The following is a 21,182-nucleotide window of genomic DNA, read 5'->3' as shown; positions in this document are numbered from 1 at the left end:
GGCGGGGCGGGGGGCGGGGCCGCGCCGCGCCCGGAGTCACAGCCGCCCAATGGAAGCACGAGGAGGGCTTCGGGGGCGGGGCCTAGCCCCAGGCTGCTCGTCGATTGGCTGGCGGCGAGGCTCCCGCCTTCTCCCCGCGGCTCGTGGGGCGGTGCGCGGCGAGCTATTTTTAGGGCGCTATATAACGGGGCGGCGGTGCGCGCGGTGGCCGCAGCGTGAGGGGTGGCGCGGGGGCTTCTCTCGCGCTTTGGGCTCGCGGCTTTTGCCGCTTTCAGCAGAAATCTGCCGCTCTTGAGCGGCCGCGGGGCGGGCGGCCGCCGTGCCACTCCCCGCCGCTGAGCGTGAGGGGAAGGCAGGGGTGGCTGGGCTGGGAGAGGGCCGCTTTCATGTCGGGGGTCTCTGAAAATGAGAGGCAGCTAGCGAGGCTGTTTGGACGGGGACAGAGCGTAATGCTCCCTGAGTGAAGGGAGTGTGCTGCCGTGGACCATCTGTTTCTGCAGCAGTCACTTTGCGTTTTCACTGCTCCTCGTGACCGAGGTAACTGTGCTCACTGCTGGCTTCAAGCACTCGCCGTGCTGCAGGAGGGCCTCAGCTGGCTCAGAGTGGTGTGGGGCCACTGACACGCCTCATCTGAGCAGTCCTGCCCAGGCTGATGTGAGAGTGCGAGGCAGCAAAACTCATCAGTGTTAATTAGTTTGTAGTATGTTTTCTTTCTTGGTGATGAAGACAAATTGCCTTTTCCAAGATTGTGTCCATATTAACAATTACAGAAGCCCCACTTGAAGAATGCTTCTGAGAATAAATCTGTTTGCTGCAGACCAATGGATGCATTTTCCTAGCTGCTGATAGGCAGTGCTGCCATTGTTTGTGTTTTTTTTTTAAAAAAAAAGCACTACATCCTCGTTTTGAGAGCCAAAAGATGGAGAAAAAGTGGGAAATGAAGCTGCTCCACAGTAACTGGGAGAGACTGGAGAGAGGGCATTTTTTCAGGAAAATGGTCTCACCTCTACAGAAACTCTGGCGTGTGGATGCAGGCTTTGACCCCTGGCTTCATGCTCCTTCCTGCCAAGGAACTCAGCACAAGCTGGGGCCAGCTCAGAAGGATGCCCATTTCTCACCCTGCACCTCAGGAGCTGTTGCTTGTCTCAAGCAGGAGTATCTCCAGCACCTTCATCCTTGCAGAAGAGCTGGATGTGAATAATAAATTGCTCTTTCTCATAAATACGCCCACAAAGGTGGCAATGCGCATGTTGGCAGGAAGAGGGAAGGTTAGTGCAGTGAGTGGTGCTGAAGGTCCTACAGGCAGTCGTTACCAATTCCAGGCATGCCTCAAGCTGGCACAGCAATGCCTTTCTGGGACACCTTGAAGAGCAGAGAACTCATCTGAGGTGGTTGGAGCTGGTAAGGAACGATACCTGGGTATTGTAGCATAGCTCTTGTACTGAGAAGCTTTGCAAGAAATAGCTGTTTCAGAAAAAGCTTTCAGAAAGCATCTCTCCTTAAGAGCTTGTCAGAACAAGGCCGTATGCATATGTAGAGGCTGCTTCTGACCTAGGCAAGGAAACAGGAGAAAAGCAGTAAAGATTTATGGTGCGAGCTACTTAAACATACGCTTTATGTTCAAATCTTGTAATTCCTGTGGCTGAAAAACATTTTGGTGCTATAATTCTGGCCTTGTTAAGCATAACTACCCTTTGATTAAGTAGGTTGTTTAGTACTCTGATTGCCAAGCCATCCCTCTAACACTGGTGCAAGAACAGTGGCCTGTGTGAGCTGTGGACTGCTCATGCTTAGGTTTATTGGAAAGCTCTGTGCCTGTGAGCTGCTGTGTACAGACAGCCCAGAAGTCCCCTCTGCTGTGACAGCCACATGTGCTTGCCACCAAAGAGCTCCAGTTTGAATTGTCACTTAAAAGCTTTCTGTCCGTCTATTTTGAACTTCCTGCTGAAGGCAGGCCCCTGTAGGAGCAGCCTCTTTTCCAGCCGTGGAGTGAAGGCTGTTCCCATTGGAACCAGGTCTTTGCACCAGCAAAGATCCCTGACTGTGCCCAGGCTACAGTGTAACTGATGGTCGGTGAGCAGCTGTCGGTCTGCTGCTCTTGCTGGCTTCAGGAGGAATTGTCTGAGGGCAGGATTTTGGCTGCGAGCCGTGAGGTGAAGAGCTGGGCTATGGATCTGGCTGCATGCCCAGGTGGTTTCCAGGCAGACATTGCATTTTTATTGTCTTGGATATTCTGTTTTGGAGGTCAGTCGAGAAAGTAGAGTGGGGTTATCATTTGACAGAAGTAGAAAAGTCTGGACTGAAAATGAATGTGGTGATACACTGGGTGTAATGCTCTCGGTCCAGCAACTGGGGTAGCATATACCTGTACTAACCTAAAGGTAAAGGAAACCAGTTTTTGCTATACTCCTTTGTTTTCCACCTTGCTCTAACCTTACTCCTGGCAGATAGCGGCTCTCCCTGCTCTGGCTCAACCATGCCACCCGTCAGAGAGCAATGCAATCACACGTGGAGGAGGAGCACTACCACCACACAGCTGGGCTCAAGAGCACTGAAGTCTGTACAAATATAGAGGTAAAGTGCCAAGGAGAACATTTCAGCCCTAGCAAAGATTTGTCCTGAAATGCGTAAAGACAATAACCTGGTTGGTGGAAGGATTTTTTAGGCTAGCCCCAAACTTCATCACTGCTGCACTTACTGAAATGTTGGGAAGATGCAGGGGAGTGGTATGGCTGACCAAACCATAGCAGTAATGGGTATTGGCACCTGGGAAGAGGGAAGGGCTTCTATTTTTGGCATTACAGAGCCGTGGGAGTGGTTAGGCCTTGTGAAAGGAAAGAAAATGTTTCCTTGTTCCTTCTTGCTCTTCTGAAGAAAGAACAGAGGTGACTTCGCTGTTTTCTGGAAAGAGCTTGAATTTCTCATTACCTGCCACAGGACCTTTGACAACAAGCTCTTCTGCCCTCTCCAAGTTGGGAGCGCAGAATTGCCCCCTGCACTTAGCTGGGTTTCTGTAATACACCAGTGTACACAGATTCACAATTTTGGTCAGTCTGGTTGCTTTCCCTCATTATATTTCCAGCCCTTCTGACCCCAGCAGTGATAGTGAGGGTGTGCATAATGGGGACCCAGCAGGGAAGGCTGACTTGCTGGGAACTCTGTGGTGTTGTTTGCTTCATTGCTCTAAACTGGACAGTGATGAAGTGCCATAAAGCCATAGAGTTGCATATCGATTTATAGTTGAATTTATTCCCTTTAGTACCAATGAAACAGTCATACTTCGATCCCCTGTACGCAGCTCAGGATGCAGTTTTAAACCCCATGGTCTTTGTAGGTGGCAAAAGTACTGAAGCACTTTCTCCAGCAGGGGCAAGTTGGTCTAGGTGTGCAGGATATGGGTTTTTTTGACTGTCTCGTCCGTGTGTTGTCCTGCCACCTGCGTCTCTTCCTTTCCCCCATTAGAGTATTAGGGTTAACAGCTTTCCTACACTTACAGCCTGCAACAAGGCTGTTTGAAAGCATTGGTCCTTCAGTCAATGTCCATCCTGAGGAGGAAGAGGCTGGGCCTGCACACAGGTGAGACTGAGGCTGTTAGTGGTTGTGAAGCCACTTGTGAAAAGTGAAGAGGAGGACTGGCACTGAGAAGCCTGCTGGGTTTGCAGCTGCAGCCTCTCCAGGAGTGGGTGCACAAAGCTATTGCCAAGCAAGCGGCCTCATTTTGGTGGTGGTGAGCCGCCAGGTGGCATGGCTGGAGGAGGCTTCCAGAGGTGCAATGGGACAGCTCTAAAGCCAGCTTCAGATCTCAGTTTCCTAGAGGAAGGCCTCTGCCGTTGGCTCCACATCTTCCTGCCCCTGCACAGTGCTATTTCAGTGACCTGAAAAGTAGTTCAGCATTTCACATTTCCTGAAATCCTCTAAACCTTCTCTAAACTGCGTGACCATGCTGCCAAGCAGGAGGAAGGACGCTGAAGATCCCATCTCTTCCCTTCAGTAGCTCATCCTGGGGAAGTACAATGAGGGCATGAGGAAGAACCTTTTTTTTTTTTTTAAATAGTGTGGGGAGCAAAATATGTAGGTTACATCCTACGTCACAGACACGCCATTTTGTTGTCACTTCTCCAGCATGTTTATTCTACACTGCTCCTTTTCAGACAGGCTCACTGGGGAGCAGGAGTCAGGCTTTACTCACAAGTGTCTGTAAGTGTGTGTGTTTCTGCCTTGCATTTTTCACTCTTACGCGCTGTCCGCAGTTTTCAAACAGCTCCTCTCAATGCAGATGTTCTTGGTACATGGGGAGCTTTTCCTGTTTGCATTGTCCGTGAGGGGAAAGCATAAGTGGTTGCTTATTGTTGCCCCGTAGGGCAACACAAAAACTGAGGACAGAGAGACATCAGAGAGATGCAAATTGTGGTGCTGTGATCCTGTTTTGCATTGCCAAGAAGGTAGATCTCAATGGAAATATTTAAGCTAGAGCTAAGGCTGGATACGCTTCTTCATCTTCTGGCAGGTGCAGCCCAAAAACAGCACCCCAAGGACAACTGGGGCAGAAGTGATTTCCCCTCCTGTCTCTATCCATGGGAGCTGGCATAGCTGTAGCATCTGCTAGAGCTGGGAGGCAATGCTGTAACATGTAGTCATCGTATTTGCTTTGCACTTGGCACTGCCTGGTGTGAAGCAGGGTGTCTGCATCTCTGCACCAGGCCTGCATGACTGGAGGTGCTTCCTGGCCTGCGAGCTGCTCTCTGAATCTCCAGCGATAGAAAAGGTGACTGGCATGGAGCACTGCAGGTTCCTGTGTCTTTCATCCTTCCTAAAAACAGGCACAATTTGACTCCCTTCCCTTCTAAATCAGTGCCCTGTGGACAGTGCAATGGCTTTAATTGCAGGGCAGATAATGAGCACCCTCCAGGGTTCGAGATGAATGGGTTTAACCCATAATCACAACTTAGGGCATCCAACAGTCTTGGTGGACTTTGCAAGCTGATTGATGGCCAGAAGCAGATGTTTGGTGGGAAAACAAGACATGCCATCCTGAAGCAGAAACATTATACAGCTAGTTCAGTTTTCTGGGCTGAGCTGAAAAACAAAGCCTGGTGCTTCAAAGGAAGGTTTGAAATAATAGTTGAACAGACCTGGTCTGGTTCTGTCCTAGAAGTTTTCTGTCTTTCAAGTTCTGAACCTTTTACCACCTGTCTGTCCTTTCCAGAAAAGCAATGTGGCTGTGTAATCCCCCTCCTCACTCCTCTTGCCCTCCATATCTTTCTACGAATCTATAAATCACCTAAGAGCAGACTGGCAGTAGAGGTGTGAAGTTGTTCTCAAATTTCTGGCAGTACCTGTGCTTCCAGCCTCTGGGGATGAGAAAGGTCAGCACACACAGAAGCAAAACAGAGACCTCCGCCTTCTCCCCAAAGTGATCTGTGTGTTTCTGAACCTCTTTGCAAGGGCAGTTATCATTGCTATTCCATCAGTGTTCAGCATCTGACATAAACAGTCTCTGATCATATTAGTAGGCTCTTAGGTACTTCTACAGTACAAATAATAAATAATAATGAGCTGCAAGGAAGACCTCTGAGTCTCTGATGTCTGCTCAGGCTGGACTTTTATGGCTCCCACCTGATGGGAAGTGTCCATTTTGTGGACACTTTGTGAACGCTTCTGCGCTACTGTTGCTGACAGTGCCCTAGTGCTGCTCAGAAGAGTGGCTTGGGGCAAGGTCCCTTTGTGCTAGGCATGAAGGAAAAGGTAGTCCTCATCCCAGAGAAGCAAGACTGAAAAGCATGGTAGGATGCATTCCTCTGTAGTGGTGGTTTGGTGATCTTGGTGGTCTTGCTGAAGGCAGCAGGACTTCTCCTCATGGGTTGGGTGGGAAGAGGTGCCAGCCCCAGGCAGAGGCTGTGGCTCTTTGTCCCTCTGCTGCACCCTGCAATGTGACAGTAGGATACAGTACCATGGGAGATACTGAGCAGCTTTTATTAGTCACAAGAAAGACATTTCTGAGTGGAATCTCTGGGTTGGTGGCCTTTTAATGACTGAGCTAGATTACACTCAGGAGATCTGTAGAAAACCTTACCATAAAATTGAAGGATTATTGGAATTGTTTAGCAGCTTGTAACCAGGGCTTGTGTTATTATACACATTGCACTGAACGAAGTGTTGGTTTGTCTTTGCTGTAGCTAGCAAGAGCTCTTTTTAGAAGAGCTGTCATTGCAGCACAGAGCACATGCAGCAAAGAGAAGCACCACAGGGAATTCCCTTGCCAGTTGGTGCTTATGCAGAGGAGAGGACTGTCCAGAAAGCACGGGATACAGAATATTGCTGGATTTTTCTTTCTAGTCTTGTCACAGATTAAGGAAATTCAGTTCATTCAAAACAAAACTTGTCTTCAGCAGGAAGCTGCAAGACTCTTACTGTGCTGTTTTCACATCCTCTTGGGGTTTATCTCTAGATCTGTTCCTTACAAATAGCTACTGAAGATATGGCTCTCACACTAAAGTGTGGATGTGTGAATTAACAAGGAAATGCGTCAATGCAAGGAATGAAAATCAAGGCTTTGAGCTCACTTTTCAGAGTGGGTCATGCTGGATACAGGAAGGTGTTGCAGCTGCTCAGGTGTGTGATGAACAGAATACCTGGCTTGACACTAGCACACAACTCACAACAGTGATCAAGCCACATGTAAACAGTGAGGACCAGAGCCAAACTCAATTCCAAGTCAAATTTTCCTTTCTAGCTTATCAGGCAGGCTCTTCTGGCTTTACTAGTGTGACATAGACTTCATCTGAGTATCGCAGCATTTCTCCCTCTAAAGAGCATCTCTTTGGTGATTGCTGTCAAATGAAATGAGAGAAATGGTTCTTCCTTTGGGCAGCCCCTTCCCATCCCAATATCAACTGCACTGCCAGGATTTCTCCATCTCTCAGCCTTAATCCTACCTGAAGACAGACCTTTGAACAAAGCCCTGCAGACAATAAGAACAACTGCTAACAGCCAAGCCTTTCTGAGAGCTCAGCCCTCATCTGCCCAGCCGCTATGGACTGCTGAAAGAAAAGTGGGAGGATATTGCTTAAGAGGGAGAGCCTGTCCTTGGCCTGGCTCCCACCATGCTTTTTGTTCCTTTGATTTCACTTAAAGGTCAATGGGGTTCTGCTGAGCATCTTGCACCATTCTAGCTGGTATTGTGCAGGGGGACAGGCGGATACCTGGCTGCTAGTAGAAAGACAGTAGTGTCAAGAGCGCTCCCTAAATCTTGGGGTGTTGGTTGCATGTTGGTGCTCATGAGTTAAATACAACAGAGATGAAGCTTTGTCCAATATCATAAAGTGAGTCAGAATCCAGAAAAAAACTGGATTCTCTCAAATTGCAGATTAATGCCAAGAGACTGGCCTGTGGATGCTGTACCTGCTCCCTTGGAGCCTTCTGCTATGGGAGAATACTCCCAGCTCCCCACATCAATTTGTGAGTAGAGAGCTCTGCTGAGCTGTCATTTCCTCCAGGGCAGTGCTCAGCAGGGTAGCCAGCAGTTTGTCATCCTTGCCTTTTCTACCCATAGCAATTGCTGCCACCAGTGAGTAATTGGTTATTGCTATTAAAGCCATGGGGAATGTTATGAGATTATTTTATAAGGGGTGGGGGAAATCATTTGGTAAAATGGAGGTCATCAACATAGCCTCCTTTCTCTGTAATGGGAGGTAAATACTTGCAGAAGGCAAGCTGGGATGTTATTCTTTCTGAAGAAAGAAACTAAGAGGTAATACAAGTGATAAGTGGCAGCTGAGAAGATCGGAGTCTTGTTCTGTAGTCCCCTGCCTTGAGAGCTGGTTTGTGGGTGGCTGAGGGTAAAGATGCTGGGTGTAATCATTCCTGCCAGAGCTCTGTAAAGTAAAAGGCAGGTGCCGTTGTGTATGTTGGATTCATGCTGATTTCTGAAGCCAGGAGTTAAGAAACTGTGCAGAGCTTTGGAAGAGTGAAGGAAGAGGGAGATGTGCATCCCTCCATAAACTCTCACAAATTCCTGGAAGCAGGACAGTACCAGCTGCTTCTGTCTCTGACATCACTTCTTCTCCATGGCAACGCAGAAAGACATCACTGGGTTTTTGACAGAGAAGTCACAAGAGCTTACATGGCTGGGACAAGTGACATACAGTGTTACCTTGAAAAAGCCTCAGCCATGAGCCTGCCTCCCTTCAGCTGCTCCATTCTGGGTACACCTGGGCGTACTGGGAGCCAACTGGGGAGCATGAGTGCCTGGCTCAACATCTGCACCCTCGCAGTTTTCAAGTGTGTTGTCCTACTGCAGCGAGAAATGGTGACTCACCCCTTTCGGGGATGAGCCACCACATCCTGCATATATTTTTAATCATTTTTATGAACCTACTCACTGAATTCTGCGCACATTTGAGTATGTTGTTCATCAGTGGACATGATGAATTTTAACAGAGTATTCCTGCAAAAACTTTCATCCAGCTCTTGCAGTGTTAAGTGTGACCATGACCTTATAAATGGGCAGGACTGTGAGCATTGTGCCAAAACTGGGGATGCATAGTCATTCTCCTTAAGGAGAGCAACTGCTGCAGGAGCTTGCTCTGGTTTGCTTTGAAGTCAATGGCAAGTTTCCCATTGGCTTAAGTAGAAACATGTGTTTACGGAAATGAATAATACTGCTCCTCGCTTTTCCAAGTTTCATATGATCAAGGCACGGCCTCAGTTGACCTGGAGATTCAGCATGTTCAGCCTCCATCTCTCAGCTGCGCAGTAGGTGTTGCAAGTTTGATTTGTGTGGAAGAGAGCTCCATACTACTGGTAACGTAGATTATGAGCATTAATTGGGTTAGGACTGATGAACTGATGGTTTCCTTGTTTTCACTGGTAATTTTCACTTTAAATTGGGTTTGGACAGAGTGCATGAGAAGGAGCTCAGCACTTTTATTTTTCATGCCTGTATTGCTCCTACTTTGGATGAACTGCCTACGAGGACAGCGTTGCCGTGGCCTTGTCTAGGGAGGAAGCTGTCACTCCTCACACAACCCTTTTCTCCCCACACACCGCGTGCAGGTCAGGCCTATTACCCACTATCAGCACCGGGTGGGGTGCTTCTGCTGCCAAGGCCCCCAGTCCACCTGATGGCAGGTACCACGGGAACAGGTTCAGGCTTGAAGCTCCAGACAGGACATTGTGGCAAGGCTAGCAGCAATGTCACTGGGGACCTGTCCCCCAGGGGCCACCTCGTGCCTGCTGAAGCAGAGGGAGTCTGAAAGGGCACTACTGTTTTTCTTGGCATTGATTGCAGAATTAATGCTTATTGAAACAACTGCCTCTAATAGCTCAGGAGAGGCCTTTATGGTCTGCTGTGGCAGTGATCTACAGATAATGGCTCCCTCCGAGATTTTCACACTCTCCTGTGATCCTCATAATAGATACGTTAAAGCTGACCTGCAAAGAAGGATGTTTTATTTTTCTTAAAAGGCTTCATAGAGTTCTATGAAGTGCCACTATTTTTGGTGCACTGTTTGTTTCTTGGGGATGACATTATGACATTATGATGTGGGAATACAAACCATTTACTTTTCACTTTAGAAATAGGAGGGCCATCAAGTCCCACGTGCACAGAGTGGAGGGAATGTGTGGGTCTTAGGGCAGGGGGTCCAAATCCCTACCAGAGGGGCAGAGGTGCCAAAGAATGACCAGAGGAACCTTCTCCCCCAGTCCGTCTGCAGAAAGGGCTGCAGAGGTTTCCAGCCGGAGTGAGTTTCCTTCAGCACACGTGGCTTTTTTTTTTTTTTTTTTTTTGAATTTGTGAGAATGTGTCAATTTGAGCATTATTTTCAACAGGAAAGGCAAAGTGAATCATTTGGGTTTTTCTGTTTTGTTTCATTAATGTCAAAATGTCTTGTTTTGATAGAGAAAGAATTGTCATTTCTGTGATATCAAAATGTTTTATTAGCATCTGCTCATTTTATTTCATTTTCTACTAACTGTAAATATACTGTTTGTAAGTTATTAATTTATCATTATCTTTAGATGATATGTAATACTGTATCTGATTTTGATACATGCTATTGTTTTGACATCTAAGCCAAGTGTGTTTTTAGTGAAATGAAACAGAATGAAGATGCCAAGACAAAACAACTTACTGTTTGTTGAAATTAATTTTCTTGTTTCTTAATAAAAAAGAAAAGAAAAAAAAAACACCTGTTTTTTAAATTTTTCACTTCCTAATGGGGAATGCATCTGTATTCCAGGATGTGAGGCTGGAGAAAGCATCTCTGTTGACAGTCGGTATGCTCTTGGGCACTTGAGTTAAATCAGAGCTAGCAATTAAAAAGCAAGCAAGCAGGTTAAAACAATCTGAGCAGAAATAATTTCCCTTTTCAGTTAATGAGGTTTCACGTGGAAGAAGAAAGATGGGATGAAAGGCTTTGGTGTGGCCTGTTGTGTAGCTCTTATCAGCCACAGCACATAGGAAATGACTAGAGGGTGCTCACGTTCACAGTCCCCAGCTCATCAGCTCCCAGCCTGGTGTTTATGAAGTTGTAGCTGGAAGCGACGGGAACTTGGTATTGCTTCTGACATGAGAGGGTGCTACCTCTGCCCCGTGCTTGGGTCACGCTGTGCCAAAGGCACGTGGGTATGAGGCATTCGGAAGGGGAGAAACTCTCTAGGCATTGGGACAAACAACTATGTCTGGGTGCTGGGATCTCTGTTACCAGTGTTACTGACTTGTGTGATGCTTCCAAATTATGCTGCGATAATGGCATTTATACATCACGCTTTGAAGATGCTCTTTATTGACTTAATGTGAATATTATTGCCATCGTTTATTACAGGGAAGTATCTCATAGTAATTGAAATACAATATGGTGCCATTAATCACTTTGAATACAAACTGCTAACTTTTATCTGTTGATAGTATATTAAACGCTCCTCTAACCATAAAACAATTAGACTTGCAGTCAGATAGTTTAGAAATGGCCAACGGTTAAGATTCATGATGACTGATGTTTATGTGGTGATGTTTACATTTTTGTGTTTGAGCAACATATTTCCTTTGGAGCTTCAGTGAAGGAATTGGGACTTGCAGCTTTTTGTTTGCTGATAAAGAGGTGTAAACAGGTGTAAACTTAAGGCATAATAGTTGCCTAACAGCATCTCCAGCGCATAATGGAGATGCGAGGGAGCCTGTAGCGCACAGTGTGCAGTGTACAGCTTTCTCCTGAGTATCACCAGCATTCTTTCCCCACGATTCCTGGTAAAGGAAAGTGGTAAGAAAGGGACAAATTCACAGAATCTCTAAGGTTGGAAAAGACCACTAAGATCATCTAGTCCAACCGTGAGGTTTTGGGCATACTGAGGTTTTGGGTGGTGACTGCTAAAATAAAGCTCCTTTGCTTTCACAGAATGCATTTTGAAATTCTTTTCTCTCTCCTGAATTACTTAGAAAGGAAAAGGTTTTCCACTTTGGAAAATAATTTTCAATTAGAAAATTACCTGTCTACCAAAGAGAAAAATCATTTAAACTGCCATCATAGCAAAGCTATGCCAGTACCACCTGCGGTGCTTGAGCCAGGTGGGATAAATCCCCTCCAGACCTGCCCGGTTCCCAGCTCGTTGGATCTTTGCAACGGGCACACTGCCCAGCAGCTCCAGCCCTGCTCCCACCACCCCAGCCTCCTGGGACGGGTGTGAGGGCCGTGCAGGACAGCAGTGTTTGGTTGGACAAGAGGCAGTATTTTAGAAAGCTCCAACATTTGCTCCTGTGGCGGCTCTGGGAAGCCTGGCTATTATAATGCTTGCAGGAGCCTCCCTTTTTGCTGCCAGATTTTAAAAGCATACTTCAATGGCACTCACAGGAGGTGAGGAGATGTGTAAGGTCACTTCTCAGGGCACATTTTAAAGATTTTCCAAGAAGAGCGGAGCAAGGTCTTTCTGCTGGGGGAGGGGCTTTTTTTTTCTTAGCTGGAGCTTTTATTGTCAATATGTATTTTTAATAAAAGGGAAGTGATAGAAGCGGTAGCAGGTGACAGAGCCCTGCGTTGTTCAGCTGCTGACATTTATAAGACAATGCCAACGTATCTTCAAAACAGACTCCTGCTTGCCCCTACTGTATTGATGTACACATTTATTGTACGACTGACAGCAGCGAGATGAAAATGATAATGTATGAAAAAATCCCAGAGGCACAGACCAGCGGTTTTGCAATGCAGGCTCTTTGCCTTTGGCATCGTTTGGAGGATAACGGTCTTAGATGAGTCACTGTGAAGCAGCACAGGCTACTCTCTCATGCAGCTTCAATACTCATTTTTCCTGGTTTCTGGTGACACCAGCTGTGTATATCTTAATCATCTCGGCGTGTTTACAATTCTTTCTCAATTATCTATAAACAAACCGTGGCAATTACATGGCAGGTGATGGCTGGAATGAGCTGGTCAACTGTGAGATTGTGAAGCGTGGTGGGCACGGGAGAAGGGAAAAATAAATAAATGCACTCTGGGTGGTGAAAAGGGAGCTGCAACCTTCCAAATAGCATAGTGGAGCAGAATAAATTTACTGCACAGGCTCAATACAGACCAGAGGGCAAACGAGCGCTGGGCATCCATTGGCATTCACCCCACACGTCACCATCCCAGCTGGGCAAGGTGCTCGTCCAGGGAGCATGGAGGTGGGGTGGCCGGTGCTCAGTGCCCGGTGCTCTGGGGCCATCCACAGCTGGCACGGAGCAACGCTTAGGTGGAGGAGGAGGAGGCTGCTGTGTTAAGTTAGAGCCCAGCCCTGCAGATCGGTTCTCTGTAAAGTATTTTTGGTTGTGTAGAAACAGTCCTTGTGGCAGCAGGCTGACCTTCAGTGTGGAAGGAAAGCTTATTCATGGGGTGCATTTTGTAGGATACTCCTCACCCCAAGGACACCGACACAGCAATATTATTATGATGTTACGCACAAGCTTGTATTTCCGAATGAAAAATGAAAATAGAGAATGCTCTCCACCTATTGATTCTTTGAATTTGCATATTTGGGTACATATGTTTGATGTCTGCCTTTGTGTGCAGCTGTTTGCCAAACGTGACAGGATTTGTTTTTTAAACCTGGGGGCGAGTTCTGCCCTGTGCATTTAAAATAAGATTCCTCTGAATTATTGAATATGTCAATAAATAAAGCAGAGGAAGCAGGCAGGGAAAAACCCAGAGGTCCTTGGGAAAAGGAGGTTGTATATGCTGGCAATAGGCTGTTACATCAGGAAAGAAAAAGAGAAAAAATAAAAGGGGGGAGCAACTTAAAAAAAAAAAAAGTGGAAAGGACAAAGAGTTGGATCAAATATCTCTGTTCTGCGTTTCTCTGGGTTGGATGGTAATTACAAGCTGGGGCCTGGACTGCTTTTCTTGTGTTTCTGTGAATTTAATTCCACCTTGTGGTGGAGGGCAAAGGAGAAGTGGAATACTTGAATAGAAGCCGAAGCGGAGGGGAGGGGAATCTGGGCTGTGTCAGTGCTGCCCAGGGTGTCTGTGAGGTGGGAGCCACCAGCGCCCTGCAGCCGTGCATGGGGCAGTGCTGGGGAGAGCTGGGGACCAGCAAGGAGGAGGCATGCACGCGCCTTTCCAAACAGAGATTTTTAGCCTGCAACACAGCTGAGCAAAGAGGAGAGGAAAAGGAAGAGGAAGGAAAATGTCAGTCCCCAGAGATGCTCGCCCACGGAGGATGGGATGTGGGAGGCTGCAGCCACGTGGGCTTTGCATAGTCCATAGCAGCGTGCTGTGTTTGTAATGGCTGTCGCCAGTCGGCTCGGATGGATGGCTCACCTGTGTGCCAGCCCTCCTGGTCACCCCGTGGGTGCATGCAGGAGGAAGGAGCTTCCTTGTGAGAAATCATTCTGCAGACAGGGCTGCCAGTGCGTGGGGCAAAGCATTTCCTTAAGCAAATGAAGTGAGGTTATTTTGCTGTAATTGCTGTGGGCTGGGGCTGGGGAGAGCAACTGGTGTATATCAGGAAACCAAAATACTGGGATTTTACTTTAATTATGATGTGCAGTGTGAAGGGGGAAGAGAATAACTGGGTATTGAGAGCTGCGTGCATATGGCTTGTGGAAATGATCACACTGATGGCTGCAGGAAGGAAAGTGTGCCCTGTTTATTCACAAGGTGGATGCAGCACAGCCCCCCCCCCTACATGTCCCCTGGCCCAGCAGCAGGAGGGGTCACTCTATTCGACAGGGCTGGGGGCTGCCAGCACCTCAGCCACATGCTGCTGGGGGCCCACAAATAAAAGATGGCATTTTATAGATCTTGTCATCTCATCCCTAAAATTATAACATCCTTTGCATTCCTCTCAAGAGATCTTGCACGAACAACCATTTAAATGAGTGTTACATTATTTACAAGTTTTGCTATTATTAAATTAATGTTACATTCATTGGAGTTTTTGTTTTGTTTTGTTTTCAAGGCAGAGCTGTAATTTGAGCAACATATTCATCAAGTCGGAAATGGTGGCTCCAATTATTTTAACATTCATTTGCCCATTCAGCTTCCTCTGCATCTGCCGGTTTCTTGGTGCGGCAGCGTGTTGGAGCGCTCACACACAGCCTGGCCAGGGATGTTTCTATGCTGTTCAGCAGCAACGTCTCCACAAGGGAGACAATGGGAAATGTTCAGTCTGGCACAGCTGAGGCTGCCGGAGCTCTGCTGTGAGGGCCATTAGGCATCGGTTGCAACAGCAGCGCATCCCTGGGTATGGATTTCCTTTCTCTGCTGGCGCATCCCTCCCGACTTCAGAGCGTGGGAAGATGGGACTGGCAACTTAAATTCAGGCTGAGTAACGAGAAGAGGCTTCAGCAGTTTGCCAGCACAGGAGCCTTTGTGCAGCAATCTCATGTGTGCGTGGTAGTGATGCTTGTCGTAGTGAGCACGGGATAATTGATTTAAATCTGAAAGGGTACTTTTGGTCACTGGGTGAGACCATGACAAAGCATCAGCCCCTCAGCAAGTGCTGAAAATAAGCCAGAATAGCCAAGAAATGTTTCATTATTTATTTTGGTGCTTGAAGTGTAGGCTTTCCTGACATGATCATAAAGTCTTGTAATTTATTAATGCTCTTCTCTTTGAAGCTACACCCCATTCTCCCAGGACTCATCTTGGGCCTGATCCTGCCACGCAGCTCTGGCAAGCACTACTGGAGGGCTGCCATGCCAGCCCCACACCTGTGGTTGTTGCAGCTCCAGTTCTCCCGGGCATGGGGCTCTTGCGATGATGTGGGTTTAAAAAAAATCAGTAACTGTGCTCTCTTCTCTCTTTGTCTGCTTTCTCCATCTGTGAGTCTCTCTTGAGCTATTCTCTGCAACCATGAGAGCTAACTGCATGCTTTAGGGTTTTTTTTTCTTTACCAGTGGAGATGGGAGACTTGGATGGTTTTTGGCCTGCAGGAGTTCCTAAAAAAGCCATGGGAGGAGATGGCCATGATGTGTGACTGACCTTGTAGGACCATCCCTGCACCTATCTGGGGCTTCAGCCTCCAAAAGGAGCCCCCTTCTGCCTTGGCAGTGCTCTGAAGTGCTGGCATCTCTCTGCTTTTCCTGTGCACATCTCATTTTTCAGTTAGATATTTGCAATCAAATGTATGCAGTCCAGTTGTTTGGCATGGCTGGATGGAGCCAGGCACAAGTGGCACCTCTCGTTCCACTGAACCTAGAAAAGGAGATGGATAACCTACACTGAAAGGCAGAACATTCAAAACTGTTATTCAGAATTGGATTTTGCTGAATACCTCCTATTTCTCAGCAAGGGACAGCTCAAAGCAGCACTGGCCAGCAGCAGGTTCTCCATGGGGGTGTAGCCTCCCAGGGCTGGCAAGGCCAAATGTGGCAGCGACCTGCTCAAAGGGGAGCGCAGTGTGGGGGAGGCAGGATGGTGGTGCTCAGAAAGATGATGAAATGTGGCCCTGCAAGACCCTCAGCAGTGGCTTGTTGGATGTGCCTCTGCTCTGTTCATTAATCTGCGATAATTAGACTTTATTTGCAGAGGTTAACAGCAGTGGCACATGGTAATTAACCACTCATTCCCCACTGAAGGAGTCATAAAGCTGCTTGCGTGACACTGGTCCAGCTGCAGATATTTTTGATGCAGGTGGGTGCTCCTAGGGGGTGATGCACCCCTAAACCACTCATCTGTGTCTGGCCCACCCTGAGCCAGGGCTGCAAGAGGAGTCGCGGGAAACCAAACCCAAATCCTCTGCTGTTTGCTCTGTGACACCTCGCTGGCCAGCCGGGATCTGTAATTTCCCTAGGGCAGGGGCAATACTGCTCAAACACCTGCTGCTGCTGTGGGCAGTAGCATGCCCCCAGTTTTGCAGAGCACTGCATATGGCATTAGAGCTGGGACCAGCCTGGGATTAGGGAAAATGGAGCAGAAGGGTGGATTTTGGACAAGATCTCCCCCTCCCCTTTCATTACTTCTCCCCCCCTTTCCCCACAGCCCCCTCCAGCAAAACCAAGCTAATTAGCTGAATAGATGAGGATCGGCTGGGCAGGGAGAAGCCCCGTTGCGTGCCCTATATTAGTAACCCATGTGGGAGCAGCTGGATTGGAGAGAGATTGAAAGAGAAAATTGTAGGTGCAGATTGAAGAAGAAGTGGGATAAGCTTTCCCCTGACATGGCAATGATGTCATCTTTCTCCAGTGCTGGCCAGCAGCACCGCATCCATCCCCTGCAGCATGACGACCAGCAGGGAACCTCTTGCTCAGAGGCTTCAGCCCTGTCCACTGGTGCTGCACACTCCTCCCCATCGGGGCTGGGCAGGCACAGCCAGCCACCTCACGGCAATTTGGAGGAAACCCAAAGAGGTGCCAAGGCACAATCCCACAGGAAAGGGTGGCCTTGGAGGCATCCAGTGGGAAGTAGGCAGCTGAGGCAGGACCTTCAGTAGGCACCCAATTGTGTATGTGTTTCTCTCTCTGAAGCAGCACCACTCATCCCTACAGCTGTGTGCCAGTATCAGCCCTTCTGCCTGCAGATCCCTGATTTCTGTTCCCCTGCCCAGGAGCCATTCCAACAGAGGCAGTGTTTGTTTGCCATTAGTGCCTTTGCCCTGGGATGGGGAGCTTGCTTCAATTATCAAGCAGGTGAGTGCAGCTGATGGCTGCAAAACCTGCGGGTGCTAGAGCATCCCCTTGGAAACATCCCGCCCTTGTCTGTGTGTCCCATGTCCTGCTGCCAGCTTCCATGTTGCTTCCATGGGAAAATCACGTGGGGAAAATTTCTCAGCTCACAGCTCCAGGACAGCTTTTGCTGATCCTAATCTCACTGCTTCGTTTCTTCCTTTGCTTTCACAGCAACCATCCCTCACAGCTTATCTTACTGCCTGCTCTTCCTTTCCTGGACTATGCTGTAGCTGCAATCCTGTGTGTTTGCTGTACAACTTCCTGTTAAATCTCTCAGGCATTAGTTTGTCTTGTGCTCGCACTGTCTTGTGTGTATTCGTTTCACATACTCTATCCGTTGTTTCAACTATCTGGAGTATCAAATGAGTTTATCAAGTTCTTTATCCTAAGTGACAGGACACAAGAGCTTCCACAGCTCTAACACAAAACTTTCCATTTCACAGGTGTGTCACTGTACCCTGAAATTAAAAACAAAAAATCCTTCAGACCAAAGCTGAAAAAATAGCTGTTTCCTCTGAACTGGAAGAATGTTTTGAGTAAGCCTCCATGGCTCTTCAGCTCCTGGCTCTGGGCACACACACCAGAACACAGGCATGTCCTTACAGATCTTTTTGGGGGGGGCTTTGGTGACAGTTCATCAAATAGGAGAGATGACATGTCTCAGACTGACATTTTTCAATGACTTTTTGATTAGCTGCAAAAATTAATGTTTGCATCTGAAGGAAAAACATAGATGGGCACATCTGTAGTGATGAGAATGAGCATTTGTTAAGAGGACAGTTCTTCCCCAGCCTTGCTGACAGGGCTCAGGACTCCCATGGTCTAGGATTTCCTCTTACCATCTGTCTCATCAAAAAAAGGTGATGCAGATCCCAGCACACAAGGCTCAAATGCAAAACCAAAGTGCCCCGCTAGTGCTGTGGCTCTCCAGAAAGGGGCTGCATGCTGCATTACCTGCATGCCCATTGCTTGGGGGTCTCAGTTTAGATTCTAGCTTGCAGCGGCATGGCTCCATCTGCAAACCCTCAAGGGCTTTGTTTGAGTACTGCTGCCTGTCTGCTCTCCCACCAATATGCGCTACACCAAATGGTGCCTTCTGCTCTTCACCCAGGCTCTCCCACTGCATAGTTTTACTGAGGGCACTGCTCCAAGAGGCAGCAAACGACTGGACCATCCTCAGCCACACCTTACCACCTCTGCTTTATAGGGGGCTTGTGGCTGACCCTCTTTAAGTCATCAGCAGGGCAGGGGCTCATTGCTCCAGCTGTCATGGCTCTACCCAGGGCAGGCTTTATCCCAAGCCTTAAGCTGCCCCAGGAAGGTGTCAGGCAGCCTGTAGACCCGGTCTGTGCCACTTCCCTTCCACCAGTTCATTTTTTTTCAGAAGTGAAGTGGAACATGAGAGTAATAGGAACTACACTGGGACAGCAGAGATACTTAGTGGTGAGAGCACTAACACAAACTCATACTCATCTTCTGCACTACAGGTTTTTTTTTTTCCGGAAAAAAAAAAAAAACCTCAAATAAAAAACACTCCTTTGTGAGGCTTGCAGAATGAAAATGACTCCAGTGTTTCAATTTTCACTTCATGAAAACAGTTTCCCCATTTTCCAACCAGCTATTGCAAAACGGTTTGCCATTAGTAACAGAAGAAGCTTCACATCTGGTCGAGGTTTCACCATCAGACAAAGAGAAGGACGTCAGCGAGCCATTAAATGTAGATAATGGATTATCAACAGGGAAAGCTGCCCTTGGGGGGTGGGTGCGGGGCGGGGAGTGGGGCCGAGCGTCCCGAGGCACAAAGGCGGCCAAGTGAAACGTGGGAGGGTTGTGCCTGGCTCCGGAGCTCATGCTGCTTCTGGGGGCGGCTGCGCCTGGTCCCCTGATGCCTGCCAGACGTGGCCTGCAGGGAAGAAATCAAATATTAACTGGTTCCTGCTCCCAGACCTGCATGAAGAAGATGAGTGAACCAGGAGGGAGACTGGTGGAGCCAGGAGAACAGTAGGAAGCCAAGCACAAGCCAAGCGATAAATTATTAGTGAGCATGAGTAGGAAAGCTTTCAAAGGCAGAGTTGACAGAGACACTAGAAAAATCCCCAGGGTAAGAAGGAGCCTATACTAAACTAAGCATAAAACCCAAGGAACACCTTTCATGGGTCTGACAAGCAGCCCTGGTTTGGCGGAGGGAAAGTGGGAAGGAGCGAGGAGGCAATGAAACACCTGGAAGGAAGTGGCAGGGAGCTCTTCTGGAGCTGAACAGCTTGGAGTGAGGAGGAAACTCAGCAGCTTTTAGGCTGCCGTGCTGCCCATGAGCCTCTGCCCTGGAGCAGGACCCCAGAACCAGAAGCAGGGTACTCTGCAGAGAGCTTACTGCCCGATGGAGATTTGCCCAGCATCTGAGCAAGCAAACTGTAATATGGGCTGAAGAGTTGTGCACAGATGAATGGAAAACCAGGACAGAGAGGCAGTGCCCTGTGCTGCCCTTGCTGCCCACAGCGGAAGCAGTTCAGGTTAAGGATTCGCCTCCTCTGAAAGATGGGCCCCGGTCCAGATCCTCCTGACATCAACAAAGAGCCTGGCCCCAGCAGAGCCTGATCAAGTTGGCTTGGGTCTGCTGAGAGCTCATCCCTCATACCAGAGCAGCAGAAATCAAAGGGTGGCTCAGACCGAGAGGTAAGTGTGTCCCCAGCTGTCTAGGCATCTGGGAATCTCAAACTTTAAACACAGGCATCATCACAACAACAAGCGCCGCTGTCCTGCTCCCAGGCGGAAGCAGGGGCATCCCACATGGGTTTGCCCACATCCTGGTGAAGATAAGCAAAGATCTGGAGCATCCACATTTGTGCTGCCTTCCCTCTGCCTTCCCAGGACCTCCCTGCCATGAGATGTGAGATGTGGGCGTCTGGTGGATTTAGCAAACCTGCAGAAACTGCACCTCCTGTTCTCTCTGATGGTCACCAACCTGGGTATTCCTCCTGCCCTTCACCCCTTACAATTATGAGCTATAGTGAACAAGCGCTGTAAATAAGCTGCAGAGGCAGCTTTCCAGATCTGGGGGCTTTTTTTTCGAGAAGGCCCCAGGATGTTGCTTTGGACACTGGGCACAAAGAGCACGACGAGGGCTGCCTGTCTGGGTGAGACAGGCGGCTGGAGGACATGTGGCAGGGAGACGGTGTTACATGAGTTACTGCAAGGATAACAATGGATGTTAATGGTGTTAGTAACAAACCAAACAGGAACGCTGGACAGTAAACAGCGTGCTCTGGTCACCTTTCCACTGCTCAGCCAAACCACTGTAACCAAACTGTTTATGAGTTATTTTGTCTCCCTAGAGTCTTGAAGTTAAGCAGGGATCCAAATTTCTAATGCACGAAACATAGCTTTGTAGAAATACATACTTCCAGATCTTTTTTTTTCAGCACAGGGAAGTGAACACTGGGCATGAGCCCAAATTTTACTTTCCTTTGTGGGTCACCTTTAGGAGTTGAACAAATGGAGAATCTCAATATTAAAATAGAATACAACTGGAAACTTCATCAGTGGCTGTGCTCACCTTGGCATTCTTCTGACCCATGACAGCAAAGACCTGGAGCTTCACAGCACAGTCTTGTCCAGGAATTTGCATGGGCTGGCTGGGAAAGGGCTCTGGACACCCATTCATCATTGCGGGCTTACTGTAACGAGGAGATGCACCATGACCTTAGCAAGGAAAAATCCCTGTCCTTGACATGAAGAAATGATGAGAGGCACCAGGGGTGACGAGCAGAGGGGCTGACCTTGTGTCCTCTGGTGCCTGGAGCTGCCGGCAGCAGCTGGAAGATGCCTAAGCTGTCCCTGTGCCCTGTCTCCATGCAGCACTAGGTGGGAGCTGCCGCATGGTCAGCCAGGCTCACATAGCCATTTTTGGCATGAGGATTTTTCCCTGGCCAAGCCAATCTTTTCATATCCTCCAAAGACTTTTTTTTTTTACCTGCAAAATTTCAAACTATGCTGTTGCAAACGTGAGGCAAATGGGACCACAGTGGACACCCCAGGTGCAGGA

Source organism: Numida meleagris, chromosome 5 (genome assembly GCF_002078875.1).
Source record: "Numida meleagris isolate 19003 breed g44 Domestic line chromosome 5, NumMel1.0, whole genome shotgun sequence".
Classification (NCBI taxonomy): Eukaryota; Metazoa; Chordata; class Aves; order Galliformes; family Numididae; genus Numida; species Numida meleagris.
Note: the sequence above shows the minus strand (reverse complement) of the source record.